Source organism: Lucilia cuprina, chromosome 6 (genome assembly GCF_022045245.1).
Source record: "Lucilia cuprina isolate Lc7/37 chromosome 6, ASM2204524v1, whole genome shotgun sequence".
NCBI lineage: Eukaryota > Metazoa > Arthropoda > Insecta > Diptera > Calliphoridae > Lucilia > Lucilia cuprina.
In genome coordinates this window covers 36,428,613-36,445,724 of record NC_060954.1, presented here as the reverse complement: position 1 = coordinate 36,445,724, position 17,112 = coordinate 36,428,613, and the positions used below count along the sequence as shown (strand labels likewise).

The 17,112-nt window shown below is 28.1% G+C and overlaps 1 protein-coding gene across 5 annotated transcripts in view; it reads left to right on the top strand.

Annotated features, from left to right (window-relative positions):
* The window catches only part of LOC111675361 (myosin heavy chain, non-muscle), a 75,637-nt gene that overhangs the window by 23,567 nt on the left and 34,958 nt on the right, over positions 1-17,112 (top strand). The gene's annotated exons all lie outside the window — the stretch shown is intronic.

Genomic DNA, 17,112 nt, shown 5'->3' with positions numbered 1-17,112 from the left:
ATAAATATTTCATTTGAAATATATTTCCTTTTCACTTTTATCGTTCACTAACTTTATTGTTGTGAAAATATTCCCCTGTTGTGAAATTTGTTGATGGAATTTTATAAACATTGAACAGCTGTTGAATACAAAATCAACTATTGTGAATGAATTGTTCACAACAAGTTCACGATAGCAATTTTCGAGGGAAATTAATATTTCAAGAAAACACTTCCATTTGCGATAGAGGTGATTGAATATCATTTTAGGGAACTTTAAAATGTAAAGTTTCAATAAATATTTAATAGGAGGAGAAATGAACTTTAAAATGTAAAGTTTCAATAAATATTTAATAGGAGGAGAAATGATTTTTACGCAATCAAAATCAATATGAATGAAAAATTGATTTGGCGCAGTCTGCAATAAGTGTCATAGTTCCGAAAATATCCAATTTTAAATCAAGAATTCTCATAGATTTCATTGAAAATAAATTTCTGAGAAAAACCAAAAAACGACCTTCATACTTTCGAGTAGTAAACGTTGTTTAATAACGTTTAAATATACATAAATATACACTCAAAGAAAATCTAATTATCCAAAAACAAAACTAAAGCAAAACAAACGCCAACTTCCATTTTGCTTTTTTAGCCGTTATATAAACGAAAAACTACAAAATTTAAATTTAAATATTTGAATTTTAGTTAATTTTTTTCCATGTTTAACCCATTTTTTGTGTGTAACATACTTAAAAGTAAAACATAAATTTCATTTTATCTGCGCAAAGTAGGTAGGTGGTGGTAGCTTTGTAGTTTATGTATTTTTCTAGTTTTTTTTTCTTTATTTTATCAAATTATAAACCTTTCAAACAAAAACAAACAAATTAAAACAGAAAACGGCTTTAACAATCAACCAACTTACACTCACGCAAAAAATTTATAAAAATTTTTAAAAGTTTTTTTTTGTTTTTGTTTCATTTCGTTGTCGTTTTGTTTAAAAAGTTCTTTACACTCAATTAAAAATTCTTAAACAGAAGTCGATAAAAATCACTAAAATTATATGATTTAAAAAAATTCTTTATTTTTTTAGTTGTATTTACATAAAGTACATGGTATGCGAAATTATTTTGTTCTTTTTATTATTTTTTTAATTAATTTGTATTCAGTTTGGGTTTCTGTTTATTAGTTTTTTTCTTCTTTTTTTTGCTTTAATAAAAATCGTTTGATATTTGTCGTTGTAAAGCAATTTGTTATAAATGTTTTTGAATTGTGTTAAAAAAGAGTTTTAAATATATTTAATCGTTTTTTTTTTAACACTGGACTACAAAGAATTAAAGAAAAATACATATTTGATACAAAAATGAACGATTTACTGCAAATTATGTTATAAAAAGAGAATTAATTGAAAATCGATTCATAAAAAGAGATTTTATCCAAACTTTTATTCAATATCTAACCCAATCGCCAATCATCATTTCACGTGAAATACATATGTTCCCTTTTCACTTTGTTGGTTTACTATATTATTTTTTGTAAACAAAATCCCCTGTTGTGAAATTTGTTGATGAATTTTTGTAAACATTGAACAGCTGTTCCATATAAAATCAACTATTGTGAATGAATTGTTCACAACAAGTGTAGAGATATTTCACCAAAATGTTTATAATTTTTCAATAAACTTAGCAATAATAATGTAGATGTTGACAGAGACTACCTTACAGTCAAACGGTTTTCTAAAATAGCACAGAAGTGAATACAATCACCCCTATCGCCAATCATCATTTAACGTTAAATATGTTAAAAAAAAATTTTTTTGTTCACTAACTTTTTTGTTGTGAAAAAATTCCCCTGTTGTGAAATTTGTTAATGAAATTTTGTAAACATTGAACAGCTGTTCCATACAAAATCAACTATTGTGAATGAATTGTTCACAACAAGTTCACGATAGCAATTTTACCTTTGAGGGTAATGGTAATTTCAAGGGAAAATTTGTTTCCGTCGCAACAACTTCTACAGAAGACATTATAGTGTAAACTTCTGACTTCTGGAATTATACAGGCCAATTTTGAACAATATTTCCCCGAGAGTTTATTCCCTTCTGCATGATTTATGTATAGGTAGGTTAGTGGTAATATCCGATAGATTAGTGTCCTAGTCTCGTAGACCGGAGGCGGTAGGTTCGTTTCGCATTTGAAGCACTGGTTAAGGATTACCCAACAGGCCCGATAAGAAGCCTAGGTGTATTTCTTCAAATTCTCCTTTCAAACTAACTGTAGGTGATAGAACAAAGATATACCATTCGTTCCTCAAATAAAACTGGCCACACCTTCTGCTTACATCTTTCATGTACGCGAAATGATCATTGTCTCTATAACCGCCAGTTCCTTAGCAATATTTTTGGCGACTTTGAATATCTCGCCATCCTGAAATTGCTTGGTAAATATTCGAATATCTCCATTGAATATTTTAAGGCAGTTCAGACTGTTTTGTGTTGCAACATTCATCTCCAATTCTGAATGTTTGTTAAAGCCTAAAATTCTGGGATTTAGAAGCCGCCCGCTACACCAAGAAACCAGCAACCCGGTTTTCTGGAAATTCAAGAGATTTTCCTTTAGGATCTTTCGTCATCATTCGCTTTAACTAACGGGTTTTTGGCAACTTGGTTGCTGTCTGGTCTGTTGACTATATGAGTCTTATGTTTCTTTGGAGGTTAAGTCTGGCTGTGGGTTTTGCTAGAGAAGCAACTCCCTCTGAATGCTGCCGTCTAGGAGCCACAGATACAGCTTAGTCAACTGGATCCGCGGTTGCACACCGTCTCAGCTTATTATCCCTTGACTTAATATGATGATATAATGATAGCAATTGTAAGCAAATCGAATGATTTGATGCCAACTATAGTGATTAAACATAAGGTCCTGAGGACAAAAGAAAGATTTTGTCAATTCCAGTAATCATGGTTCATGAGTTCAGCGAGAGCTTAAGCAACCGTTAAGAGCTTGGCTTGGCGGGCAAGGGAACCTCGCTGCTTTCAGCTGGACTGTCATTAGAAGTTTGAATAACTACATACAGTCCACCAACTTGGGCTTCCTCAGTTGGTGTGCTCTCCAGTTTATCAAGTTCCAATCATAAAATTGACTTTTAAACCATTAAACTTAAAGTGTTACTTTCATGTTAACAAAAGAAATCATACATTTATAACTCTGCTGATGTTAAATTAGTGTGTGCAAAAACAATCTGTTAATATAATTATTGAAAACATTTTTGGGGGTATATCTTGAATTAATTAGGTGGCAACGCCTAAGTTACATACAATTTCATGTAAATTATAATTAAACAAATTTTTTAAGGCACCGTAAGTGATTTTTTTTGCGTTTAAAGGTTTAAAACTTTTCAAAAATATACATACATATATTTAAATAAATTTAAAATTTTTTAAAAATTCCTTCCTCAAAAATAAATACTTTTCAAATTACATATGTATAAAAATATGCACCCACTTAGGGGTCAATGAAATTCTACATAAATTTATTTAATTGGCAATTAATTTGCGTATGCCAAACAAAAAAATATAAATAAATTACAAAAAAAAAGAAAAGATTGACTGATGTCCAACTGTGACAAGTAGGCGCCAATACTTTTAATACAAACTAATAAATAATTATATTGCAATTATAAACAAAAATTTATTTTTTTTAATAAATTACAAAAAAAAAAATTAAAAATATTTCACACCTTAAAGATACATATTTTAAATTTATTAACATTATTAATAATAATTTAAATATATTTTTCTATTATTATAAGTATGCAATTATACGTTACTTTTCGAATAGCGCGATTATGAGGACGATGGGTGTTTTATTTAATATTTTTTTATAATATTTTTCTTTTAGTTTAGGTTGTAAACTTTTGTGTCTATGGCGTCATTTTGTTTGTTGGAAGTAGTAGAAAAAAACATCAAACAAATAATACATAAATAGTAAGCAGTAGTCAATAGTATTTGTTAAAAAAAATCGAAGTCTGTAATGAAAATAAACCGCAACTATCAGCTACATTTTGATTTTTTTGCTCTGCTGCTAGAACGTTTTTACTCTTTCTCGCTAAATGACCACCAACAATGTGTCTACAGATTGCAAAAAAAACATACACTCACACCCATCATTTAAAGGTTTTGCAGAGTTTCAAGAGTGTTAACTCTTTTGAGAGAAGTTTTTTCGTTTAAGTACTATTTTACTTTATGAAATCAAAAGATTCTCTCTGTACTCATTAAATTTTTTACATTACCAACTTCAATAAATGGACTTTTTAAACTTGTCCTTATCTCAAAAACTAGTCCATATGTAAACTAGTCAATGATTATAGACAAGTTAGGATATTACATTTTATCAAAAGTAAAATACCTATATCACTATCAGGCCAGTTGTGTGCTCTTTTACCAGAGTCTCTACTCTAGTGAGAAACGATCCTATGACCTTTATACTCCCAGACTACAATACTATAACATGATTAAAGATACATCCAGACTAACCCAGCAGTTCGAATAACGTCTAACTATCTCCTTTGTTCCAATTCGTCTTTCGTCACGGATGTACTCTATGTCAACGTGGGTGAAGTTATTCGTCACTTTAGTGTCACCTTTGTAAGTGAGAAAGTGCATACTTAAAAAAGAAACTTAAGCCCTTTGCCTGTCTCTTCGTAATCTATTGGATGACGATTGACTTGTTTGTAGAACAATCATGTATTACGATACTAGCCGATGCAAAGTGATCGGCGGCGGCGTAAACATTTTAGGTCGGTGACGGCGGCTTATTATAGAAAATATCGGCGGCGGCTTAATTTATTTTTCCTTCAGAATTTGACCTTATATGCGTTAATTATATTGAAAAATCTTTGTATAATAGTCTGTTATATAGAAAATTTACTTTTATAGCAGTTTTCACTATTTTAATATTAGCACAATATTGTGTGGCAACTGTTTTCGATTTGCAATAAGAAGTACTTTAGTACTTTACACTGAGGGAAAACCCCGATAGAAAAAAATCCATTTTCAAAAGTGAGCTGACCACATCGCTTGTTAACATTTAGACATCCACCATTGTTATTTTGACATCTCATCGATGTCGTTACAACAACGAATTGTTGTCAGCAAAACATCATTGTCATTTCTAGAACGCAATGTTATGCTGTATGACGTTTAACTCCGTTTTCTCCTCGTTTAAATCTATGTTCTTTTAAAAGGTCTGATTTAGATATAATTGCAAGTTTAATCATGGGCTAATTTAAAGTCTATGTATAAATCATCTTCTCAGTCCAGTTTCAAATTAATTTAAATTGTGGTTTTATTTTTAAGTCTTGTTGAGATTATTTAAAGTCCAAGTCCTTCACGCGAATGAAGAGTATTCCTTAAACGCCTAGGATATTGTGATATCCTATATGAGGACCATGTAATTTATGCTTACATTACATTAGATTACTGAGAGGAAAAAATATATATACTAATGGTACCGAATTAACACAAACGATTATAATTTTTCAATAACATCCGTTGTCAAAGTATACACATACGTACAATGCAATGCAATGTTGACAAACAATTCGTTGTCAATAGTGAGCTTACCTTGTTTGTTTACATTTAAAAACTAGATTTCGACAACGAAATATTGCAATTTTGACAACGGATGTTATTAAAAATGAGTCTTCCACTGTGTTCTTAGCGAATCATGTACTCTAATCATCTTTACAGGGGAGTAGTACACCATTACTTTTTTGCAGGGATATACTACAATAATTCCAGATTTTTAAACTTGTAGATACAATTATCGGTTTATATAAAGTTCAGTTTTAGTATTACTCACAGGTTTAATGAAACTCCAGTTTCTTAATAAAAAGTTCTATATTTTAAGAATCAAAAGTAATCTCGTTTAACCGATTTCATTACATTAAGATTCTGCTTCAATACAACGTTATTTTCTTACAGTTGCATTTATTATATCTATAGACAGATTTTGTTTTTTTTTTTTCAAAAACCCACTTAATTATTTCTACCATTTTTTGTTGTTGTTATCGTTTTTAAAAAAGGGGGGTTTATAAACTTAAAGAAAAACAAAAATTGTTGTTACCATTTCAATTCAAAATGTGTATTGAAATTTCATTTGCAATTTATTTAGTAAAACAATTTTAATTTGTTATTAATTAATATGAAATATTTCAATACCTCTTTTCTTGTTTTTTTTTTCTTTTCATTTTTGTGTGTGTTCGATGGACTGATAAATAAAAATAAATTTATTTTAATTATTCATGTTGTCTTCACCTTTTGAGAATTGAAAAACGGACGTGTCTGTCCAAAAGCCCGTCAGTCTGTCCGTAGAAAAAACCAAACATCTGTATAAATATTTTATTTATATTCGTATGAATGAATAAATGTTTTTATAGAGAGCTAATTGTTTAAATGACTAAAAAAAGAAAATTGCAGTTTTAGTCATTGGGGAAAAATCATCGTGTTATTTTTTTTTATTTTATTTCTTTTAATTTTTTTTATTCCGGCAAAACATTGACGTAATATTATTAAGTGAGATGTTTTATGTTTTTGTTTTTTATGTTTTATTTACCTTTTTAAATAATAATTTATTTACGTTCAATGCCAATTAAAATAAGAAACATTTAATAACAATTGTATTGAATTGTATAAATTTATTTATATGCAGTTGTAGCAGAAATTATTAATGATTTAAATTTAAAGAATTTAACGAAATTTAGAAATCAAAATTATATGCAATATGAACTACTCTTTGCATTACCCTAAAACAATTTGGTAACTACTTCTTTGCTACAATGTATTTTTTTAATAATTAATCCTAAGTTAATTTCTTTATTTCACTCGTTATATCTTCTTTGTCATCTTCCTTGTATTAGCAACTTTTAAATATTTTCTTAAACATTTGTCAAAATTTAATAAAACATTTCAATTCTATTTATCAATGTGCTAACTGGCTGTCATTAATTAACAAATTTGTGTAATTGAGTCGTCGTCTTTAGTGAAATGTTAATAATTGTTTTTGTGTTCTTTAACGCACACACACACTTACATTAATATTAAGGTCTTTAAAAGAAATTTAAATATTTTCTACATATTTTTCCCAATGTCTTTTTCATTAAACGCAAAATTTAAATAAAATGTCGAAAAATTTATATAAAATAAATATCTGTATATAATTTCAATTGTACAGTAAGATCAAAAATTTGTACAACATTTTATAAATAAGTATACAAATTTTTCTACTGTTTGAGAAAATTCCATTTGATAATGATTTCCGATATAAAACCAAAGTCAACAGTTAGTTTAGAAAACTAAAACTAATTTAGTTCACAAAAAAATATTTCTTTCATTTTAATTGTGTTAAAGACAAAGTTCGAAAACAATATGTCAATGATGAAAAGTAAGTACTTACATAATCACTCTTATCGCCAATCAATATTTCACATGAAACATTAATAAACATTTCGTTCACTAACTTTGTGAAAAAAACATCCCTGTTGTGCAATTTTTTATGGAATTTTGTAAACAATGAACAGCTGTTGCATACAAAATCATCTATTGTGAATGAATTGTCACAGGAAGTTCACGATAGCCGTTTTTGCTTCGAGGGAAATAAAAATTTCAAGGGAACAATATTTTCACTTCCATAACAGATAATGATCAAAATTTTAAGCTTTAGCATTTAAAAAACGGAGAAATTTTCTAGGCATTATACAGCGTGTTTGAAAGTCCACCTACAGATTCAATTAAACGATTTGTTTAAAGTAAATTGCAGATTTAATGATAAGATTAGTTTTGCATTCAATCGTAAAGGTCAGTTTTAAGTATAACAATTGGCTCAGAATAATTTTAATAAAGCCATGTCTTTCCGTCTGTCTTTCCAAGTAAACATTGTAGACAAACTACATGTCGCAAGATTATTGCATGAAATTTGTTTCATATATAACATTTAAATCAAGGACGAAGCCTATTAATTTTGATTGATATCGGTCCATTCTTCATCATAAGAGTGTATATTTTGTTGTTGTCCAACAAACTCTTCTTAAAGACTTTCAATAGTTAGCACTTACCTAATAGCATACTTTTCAATGACAACTATATATCGTCTTGATTACATAGAATTAGTCACATAATGTCTTATTAATAATGTGTTATAAATTAATTACTTAGTGATAATCTTCGTGAAACTGTAGAGCCTTTTCAATACTATTTACATTGGCGTATTTTCTAATTACTTGTAAGCGGTTGTAAGTGCATCATTTTGTTTGATATCGGACCATTCATTGATTCCAAGATTGTATACTTAGCAAAAACTGGGTAATGGCTTTCAATTGTAATTACTTACCTAACAACATACTTTTCAATGACTACACATGGTCTGGACTACATAGAAATAGTCTAATAAGGTATTACTAATAATGTGTTATATAAGTACTTTCCATTTCATTAGCCATCGTGCTAGTAAAGATACAGATGCTGTATACGTTTACAATGACTACATTTTCTTATTACTTGTAATCGTTTGTGGTAAGTACTTGCCTGCAATGACGTCACCGTGTTAAAATAATGACTTAAAATAGCATACTTTTCTATACCAACATTATCGTCTTGATTACATAGAAGTTGGTGCATAATGTCTTATTAATAATGTGTTATATTGTTACTTACCAAACTGTTGAATCTCTTACTTTGTCAAAACAGAGTCTTTTTGACTCTACTTGACTGTTTTCGTGCAGTGAACTAACACGATAATTCCTTACTTGGTAATTAACATTTTTACTAGGGAGCATAAGCAAGCTGGTTATAAGTATGGCAAATGGATATAATGAGTAGTAAATCATAAATTGCAATTATGAATATTTTCTTGCTGTATAACACCAAACTTCATATGCAATCGTTTTAAGTCTAGCAAAGTTGTAGTAAATCAAAGTTTTGTATATTGTTCATAAAGTTTAGCTAGAATTGTTATATTTACAAGCTTTACAAGACATGTCTATTAAGAATAATATGAAAATTCCTAAAATATATATAAATAATTTCCTTTTGCAATACTGTGCTATAAATTGCATCATCTCTTAACATTTACAAAAAAAAAAATATTTTCCTTATGATGCGTAATATTTTTGTAAGATGCAAAAATTTCTTGTAATAAATTAAAAAAAAATTGCATATTATTCATTAACATGTATATTATTTAAGAAAAAATCTTATAAAATATCAAATAATGACACAAGAAAAAAACATTTAAATTCAACATGATTAACTTACTATTTTAGTTCGCACAATCAAAAAAAAAAAAAAATACACTCATGGCTCTTAATCATAAATAGTTGCATTCTACAATTTACCACCATATATGGTGTTAAACGAAAAATTTCAAAAATAAATAAAATCAATTGAAAAAAACTTGCAATCTAATCAACATATACGTTTATTAAGGCCAATATTAGGAAAACGAGGACTAACGCTTGCTTACAAGTGACAAGTCAAGAATTTTTCATATTGTCATCCTTTTTTACAGACAATTACTCCCTCTACTTAAGCCTAGTAATCATTAAAGAATTCCCTTTTTACTAAACTCACTTGTTGCTTTTAGTTAAAACAAATAATGTAATAAAGATGAAATTACTCGTAAAAAACGCGACAAAATTAAAAAAATAAATAAAACATCAGCAACAAACCTAGTAATAGTTGTAATAATATTATGTATAAATAAATAAAAAAACACACACCGCTTTAATTGCCTCAAGTTGCATTGACTTAATTCTACATAAATGGCAAAAACGCTGAAACCAGATCGTCGTCGTCGTCGTTGTTGTCATCTTATTATATAGTCTGTCTGTCCGTTTTGAAATGAACCTAACAGCCAACCAACCAACCAACCAACTGTTTATGTAGTTTACTCAGGCTGCCTGCCAGCCTGCCTTACTGACTGAATGACTGCCAATCTTTTTGTTGCTTTTGCTTGATTTTTTATTATTATTTGTTTTCTTTTTTATTTTTTGCATATTTAATTGAAAAGCGTTTCACGTTTTTGGTGTTTTTACAGTAAATTGACAGTATAATATAGTAGGGTGAAGCATTTAAGTTTTGCATTATGTTTGCTAATGTTTAAGAATAAATTTAAATATATATTTTTTTCAAATGAAACTTTTTCTTCGCAATCGATTTTCTAAAAATTAATTGTATAAATACGTTTTCAGTTACTAAATATTTGATAAGAGAAGAGATTTTTAAATTACGAGTAAAAGCTTGGAATGAATTTTGTAATAAATAGTATGAATACCAAAACATTTTCTTTTCAAATAAGAAAAGTTCATAAATAGTATGATACATGAAGGAATTTTTGTTTCGTATAAAAATGATAAGATAAGGGATCTCTAAATTTTCAATAAAGAGCAAAAAAAAAAAACAATTTATAAGTGGATTGAATTTTCATTCAACATAAGAAAAGTTCATAAATAGTATGATACACAAAGGACATTTTTGTTTCGTATGAAAACGACAAGAGAAGAGATTTATTTTTAATTTTGATTAAAGAGCTAATTCATATCTGTTATGAGTTTTGCAGTGTATAATATGAATAGAACTGGAATTTTTTTCCAAAGCAATTTTCATTCAAAATAAGAAAAGTTCATAAATAGTATATAGTTCATAAATTATTCATAATTGGAATAAATTTAATAGTAAATAGTATGAATCGAATTTTAGATTTCTTCTCAGAGCCTTTTCATTCCGAATAAGAAAAGTTTTTGTCTTTGGGTCATATCTACTTAGAGCTGTTGATATCTGGCCAGGACAACCTCGTTAAAGTGAGCAAGGTCACAATCACATCAAGAATATGCAGCGAAAAATTAAAGCATAATTTTCTTTCATCTGGACGATCGGGCACTTGCTGCATTTTCCTGTTAAAAACTACATATTTAAAAGGAAGTAGTTAGAAAGTTTTGACTCACCCGCTATATAGTCTAGATCTTATCCCGTTAAACTATAATTATTTTCGATCGATACAGAACGTTCTCTCTCTCTCTCTGAAATGCGCTTAACAGAACGATATTTTATATTCGTTCGGGGACTAAAAACAAATTTACTTGAGTAATTTTCAATTTCAATTACTTGTAATTGTTTTTTTTTCACTTGTATTTACGTCTAATTTGTAATTTATAATAAGAAAAAGTAATTGTAATAGGTAAAATTCAATTTCAAGTAATTGGCCAATTACACATTACAAGTAATTTTTATTAGAGAAACTTTAACTACAATTACAAGTAATAGGTTATTGCTCAAATACACATTAAAAGTAATTGTAATTGACTACTGATTTTATAACAAAAATAATTTTTTATTTAGAACAGGTTGGGGGGGGGGGCGTTTTTGGTCAATGATTACATTTTCAAATACATACGATTATATGAAGTAATTGTAATTAAAGCTTTACCAATTACAAGAAACTTTTGTAATTGAAGTAATTGAAGCCAGTTACAACTACAGTAATTGTAATTGAATAACTTACACATATTTGTAATTGTGAATAATTTTTTCTTTAATTACATGTATTTATGATTAATAATACAACAATTCCAAGTATGTAATTGTAATTGGTAAACATCAATTACTAGTACAAGTAACTGTAATAGGTGAAATATACCAATACAAGTAATTGTACTTATACAAACTTTAATTACAATTACAAATAATTGATCATGAAGTCAAATACTTAATATAATTCAAACCTGATTTAGGATAGTAATTCAATTAATGAAAATTTGTTTATCATATCGAATTTCTAGAATTTGAAACTAAAAGTTTCAAATTTCAAAACCATCAATGATTCGATTGTATTAAATAAATTAATTAACTAATTATTTCTATCCAATGATGATGATTAATTTTTGTGTTAACAACTAATTGCTCCCAATGAAATGATTGGAACGTGTAGTGCATTTCAAAATTCTTTCAATGCTACTTTTACAAAATAACTCACTCTCGCTTGATTTTTTGCACCTTTTTTATTGTTGCTGTTGGAACTGGCCGCACACTGTAAATTACTTTACGGTGTAAAAATTAATTGCCAACCATGTGCTTTAATTTTAGTTTAGTGTGCATTTTTATTTTATTTTAATTAATTTTTTTTGTTGTATTTCATTTTTACATTCATTCCTTAAATCGGCACTTTTGTTGTTGTACATATTTAAATTTATATTAATATTTGTTGTAGTTTTTATTTTATATGTTTATATTGAATTGTCAAGTTTTTTTTTAATTAAAACATTTAACACATTTTTAGGTAATATTGACCATATTTGGTTTTCGTAAAAATTTGTTTATTTATATTTTATATTTATTTTTAATATTTTAACTGCATTTGTTTTAATCTGTTCTAATTTATTGATATTGAAATTAGAAAAGTTAAGTTTCAGTGTATTATATTTGATCATATTTATTTAATTGTTTTTAAGGCCCCTCCCTTAAATGTTATTCTAGCCTTATTTCCTATAATACATTCCTTAGATGTTTACTTATCTCCTGTCAAACTGTAAATCTTTGTTTTTTTCCTATTTACTCTACTTGCTCTGACCGACAAAAGCGAATAATGTCATTGTATTAGAATACGTTGACAGTTTTAATGGATTCAATGTTAACGTTTTTTTATTATTTCGTAATTGAAATTCCTATTGAGGATGCGGTTACAATTTGTTTAATTGATAGCAAAAAAAAAATATTTTTTTAAAATAAATTTCTTGTGAAATATTAATAGCAACTTGAAAATTTTTTTATAGTTTCAAATCGGGTGTGAGGTGAAGCACTTTTCTCTTCTCTCTCTATTAGAGATCGGAATAGTTCGGTAATCACCTTAGGTATTATTCATAAACTTTTATCAAAGGTTTATAAATCAAATTTTCATATAAAATTTATTCTATAAACCTTTGATAAATTATTATGAAAAAGGCAGTTTAACTTTTGTGATAGATTTACAGCTTAATACCTTAAGTGATCTTTCTCGCTCATTAGATGTCCGCAGTAAAGATTCAGTTGTTATGAGAAAGTGGTATAGTATACAGTCTAGTACATAGTCTAGTCTATAATCAAGGGTATAGTCTAGTCTATAGTCTAGTCTATTCTATAGTCTAGTCTATAGTCTAGTCTATAGTCTAGTCTATAGTCTAGTCTATAGTCTAGTCTATAGTCTAGTCTATAGTCTATAGTCTAGTCTATAGTCTAGTCTATAGTCTAGTCTATAGTCTAGTCTATAGTCTAGTCTATAGTCTAGTCTATAGTCTAGTCTATAGTCTAGTCTATAGTCTAGTCTATAGTCTAGTCTATAGTCTAGTCTATAGTCTAGTCTATAGTCTAGTCTATAGTTTAGTCTATAGTCTAGTCTATAGTCTAGTCTATAGTCTAGTCTATAGTCTAGTCTATAGTCTAGTCTATAGTCTAGTCTATAGTCTAGTCTATAGTCTAGTCTATAGTCTAGTCTATAGTCTAGTCTATAGTCTAGTCTATAGTCTAGTCTATAGTCTAGTCTATAGTCTAGTCTATAGTCTAGTCTATAGTCTAGTCTATAGTCTAGTCTATAGTCTAGTCTATAGTCTAGTCTATAGTCTAGTCTATAGTCTAGTCTATAGTCTAGTCTATAGTCTAGTCTATAGTCTAGTCTATAGTCTAGTCTATAGTCTAGTCTATAGTCTAGTCTATAGTCTAGTCTATAGTCTAGTCTATAGTCTAGTCTATAGTCTAGTCTATAGTCTAGTCTATAGTCTAGTCTATAGTCTAGTCTATAGTCTAGTCTATAGTCTAGTCTATAGTCTAGTCTATAGTCTAGTCTATAGTCTAGTCTATAGTCTAGTCTATAGTCTAGTCTATAGTCTAGTCTAGTCTATAGTCTAGTCTATAGTCTAGTCTATAGTCTAGTCTATAGTCTAGTCTATAGTCTAGTCTATAGTCTAGTCTATAGTCTAGTCTATAGTCTAGTCTATAGTCTAGTCTATAGTCTAGTCTATAGTCTAGTCTATAGTCTAGTCTATAGTCTAGTCTATAGTCTAGTCTATAGTCTAGTCTATAGTCTAGTCTATAGTCTAGTCTATAGTCTAGTCTATAGTCTAGTCTATAGTCTAGTCTATAGTCTAGTCTATAGTCTAGTCTATAGTCTAGTCTCTAGTCTAGTATATAATATAGTCTAGTCTATAGTCTAGTATATATATAGTCTAGTCTATAGTCTAGTATATAATATGGTCTAGTCTATAGACTAGTGTATAGTGTCTGCAGTAGTCTATTCTATAGTCTATGTATGCCTTTTCAGATCTAGTTAGTTAAAAGTCTAGTCTATAGTCTAGTCTATAGTCTAGTCTATAGTCTAGTCTATAGTCTAGTCTATAGTCTAGTCTATAGTCTAGTCTATAGTCTAGTCTATAGTCTAGTCTATAGTCTAGTCTATAGTCTAGTCTATAGTCTAGTCTATAGTCTAGTCTATAGTCTAGTCTATAGTCTAGTCTATAGTCTAGTCTATAGTCTAGTCTATAGTCTAGTCTATAGTCTAGTCTATAGTCTAGTCTATAGTCTAGTCTATAGTCTAGTCTATAGTCTAGTCTATAGTCTAGTCTATAGTCTAGTCTATAGTCTAGTCTATAGTCTAGTCTATAGTCTAGTCTATAGTCTAGTCTATAGTCTAGTCTATAGTCTAGTCTAGTCTATAGTCTAGTCTATAGTCTAGTCTATAGTCTAGTCTATAGTCTAGTCTATAGTCTAATCTATAGTCTAGTCTATAGTCTAGTCTATAGTCTAATCTATAGTCTAGTCTATAGTCTAGTCTATAGTCTAGTCTATAGTCTAATCTATAGTCTAGTCTATAGTCTAATCTATAGTCTAGTCTATAGTCTAGTCTATAGTGTAGTCTATAGTCTAGTCTATAGTCTAGTCTATAGTCTAGTCTCTAGTCTAGTATATAATATATTCTAGTCTATAGTCTAGTATATAATATAGTCTAGTCTATAGTCTAGTATATAATATGGTCTAGTCTATAGACTAGTGTATAGTGTCTGCAGTAGTCTATTCTATAGTCTATGTATGCCTTTTCAGATCTAGTTAGTTAAAATCAGTTTATCAAAAGGCCCAGATATCTTGGAAGTAATATGTTTGGATCAAGATATAATATTTGCGGTCGTACCCAATATGTGTATCAAATAAAAGCTGTCAAATAACATTTCCGAAACGATAATGAATCAATAGCTTAAAATTATTATGTAGAAAAGGTCATACAATGGACGCTAACCTATTTTATTAAGCAATATATTAAAGTTAACTTTACAAATTTACTTGATATAATTAACGAAATTCAAAAGACTAAACTTGGCTATAAATATATTAAACTGCTCGTTTTATAAATTAACCCTCTGGAACAAAACTTAAGTAGCTAAAAGTGTACTTATTAAAATATAAAGCTGGAACTTTTTATTAAAAATATGATTTATTTCGGTTCTGTTTCCAGTGACCCTCAATAGCAGTTGTAAAGGGTTAAGGATCGTTTTGCATTTCTTATGACATCATCATAAACTGGTTTCCAAAATAAGTAATTAATCATATTACGTGATATTTTTGTGTAACATTAAAAATACTCTATATGCATTATGTGAAAACACTTCATTATCACGTTTATTGTGAATTGAAGTTTTTTTTAGTAAACAATAAATCGCATATGAATTTGTCACCACAAACATAAACAAATATTTAAAAGTGTTTTTTTTTAATAACTTACTTCGCCTTTATTGCTTTAGTATTAAATTTTTTTTATTTTCTTAAAATTTAAATATGAAGGAAAAAAATCCTAAAAGGTGATATGAAATTGTTTATATAAAAAAACTGATTGTCATAAAATTATGATTCATTTGGGAGGGGGACAACAAATGAACAGTAGCATGCATTATACTATAAATTTGATTCTTGTAAGTCATGGTTAAAAACAACATATTGTTAACATATTGCTGGTTATTTTATGCATATTGTATATATTTGTATTTATGTTTGTTTGTATGTAATTTTTATGTGATTCTTTTGTATTTTTTTTTAAGTTTAATTTGCCTAAATGTTTTATTTTGTATAAGCAATTTTTCTCTGATATTTTATTTTCAAACCATGTTTGGCACCACGCTCTATTTCATTTACGAATACATTAAGTTTTATTTAGTTTGAAAAATTAAATGTTCGAACGAAAAAAAATAAGTTACACAAAATCTAATTCAAACACAATCGTTTGCCCTGATAATTACGCATATAAAAGTATTCGGGGAAATATATATATGTATGTATATATATTTTTTGTATAAATATTTCTTCTATATGATGCAATTATTTAGTATTGGGACATTTTAAAAACTAAATACCGAATATAATAAATTTTGCTTAAAAACGGTCATCAACCATCTTAATGCTGCGTTCACACTATTTAAAATCCCATTAGAATTTCAAAATTTATCTTTATAATGTTATTTATCACTGTATGTATTACTTAATAAATATGATGTGTGGAGAGGGTAAAATTGTAAAATGAATATAGGGATAGTTTTACGAAAAATATTTCTTCTCCAAACCAAAACTGTTCTAAACATAAAAGACATAACCTCTTCCTCAGCTAGCATTTGGAAGATTTTTTTAATGATTAATCTTTTCCCAGTAAAATATTTTCAAATTTTGGTAACGAGTATTGTAGTTAATGTAGTTATTTCATACATTACATGGTAATGAGTTATCGTTATCAATAACATAAACTAATGTTTTTGAATAGAATTTATAGTCAATTGTCTATATCGTATGCCCATTAAGGAATTATATAGTGTTTCTAACCGTAGTCGATTGTTGAAAGGTTTTTCAAGAAATCTTGATATTGACATTAGTATGGAAACCATTCCAGATATAATGATAAAATTACTTTTTAATGGGACATTGAGTAAAAGACTAGACTAGCAAACATAAAAAATAACTGTTGAATCAATTTTAAATCCGGAAACATTAGGTAAAGAGATTTGTAATCAGTTATTTTTTTGGTCATCGTCGAACAAAAATAAGTAGTTATTCACCCAAAAAGTAACTATTTACACTCTTCTCCAA